This window comes from Sorex fumeus, unplaced genomic scaffold (assembly GCF_029834395.1).
Source record: "Sorex fumeus unplaced genomic scaffold, SorFum_2.1 ptg000018l, whole genome shotgun sequence".
Taxonomy (NCBI): domain Eukaryota; kingdom Metazoa; phylum Chordata; class Mammalia; order Eulipotyphla; family Soricidae; genus Sorex; species Sorex fumeus.
In genome coordinates, this window is record NW_026606075.1 from 22,614,626 (window position 1) to 22,615,969 (window position 1,344).

At 43.3% G+C, this 1,344-nt stretch overlaps 1 pseudogene; it reads right to left on the reverse strand.

The window, feature by feature from the left end:
- On the reverse strand, positions 1-1,070 carry LOC130021656 (eukaryotic translation initiation factor 3 subunit H-like; annotated as a pseudogene).
- Between the last annotated feature and the right edge of the window lie 274 nt (positions 1,071-1,344).

Below are 1,344 nucleotides of genomic sequence, written 5' to 3' on the forward strand. Positions count from 1 at the left end.
CTATTCTTGAAGAGCCAGAACCATGAAGAGTTTGTCTAACTTTTGGGCCATGAACTCCTTGATATTCCACAGTAATTGTTAATTTGGCCTGCAATGAGCAGTGGATCCATTCTGGGTAGAACTGGGGAGCATTTAAAAAGTTTGGACAAATCCTCCTCAGGGAGTGGAGTTTCCCCTCGACTCTGCTGCTACATATTCTCTTGCTGGCAACACTGCTGATGCTGATGTTTCTACTGCTGCTGTTTACTTGTCTTTATCGTGTATGTATTATATTTAACTATATCTTGGCTCATATCATCCACTCTGTTCAACAGCAGCTGTAGATTTTCCCCTGAATATTTGCTGCTAGCAAAACTGAGCAATTCATGTTTATCTGCTCCAGCCGACTTCTCAAATTCCCATATTTGTACATTCATCAGATGTGAATTTTTAATTATAATCGGCACTTCTTCAAACATGTACTCAAAGGTGACGCTTGCCTTTTTCAATGCTCAGAAGAAAAATCCTTCCCTTTACAAACTTCCATCAGTTTATGAGCCATTCTGCATGCCTTCAGTGAGAGAGACCCTTAGGCAGTTTTAATTGGATCGTAAATGAGAACGACACATTCTCCAGTGGCATGCTGGTAGCTGAACTGAGAATCCAAAAGTACCTGGGTGACGAATGAGCCATAGTATGTGAACTGTTACCAGCCCACGTGGAGGTGATCAATGTTTACATGGTGCAGGCTCCGCATCATTTCTATCTGATACTGAACTTCATCAAAATCAGTATCTTCTTCCATGTGCTGAAGGAATAGAAAGCAATCGATAATTTCAGGGCAATCATCTACAGCAAGGCCAAAAGCACACCTTGAACCACCTCCATTCCTTGTCTCCTTTTTGATAATGTTTGATTACCTTCAATGCCACCAAGCCATCTATCTGCACTTGCTTCATGGTTGAATCGCCGGTACCGCCTTTGTCTTTGCCTTTTCCTACCGCACTGGTGGTGGAGGTAGAGGAGGCTGCAGTGGAGACTGTGACTTCCTTGCAGATGCCATCTTTCAAGCTGGACAGGAAAAGAGCCATATTCTTGATTCAAGTATTCCAACACTATCAGGGCCTATTAAAGTGTTTAATCTGGTTTGGAGAGCTAGTATAGGACGTAAGGTTAGCTTGAGCATATGGCTCACCCCAATTCAGTCCCTGGAAACATTGATTCCCTGAGCACTGCCGGAATGACCTCTGGACACAGAGAGGAATAGCCTCTAAACATCACCAAATTATGACCCAAGTTCCCCACCCACCAAGGAAAAGTGTCTAATCATCTGCAGTAGGTGTGATGTTCCTGCTTCATAACCCT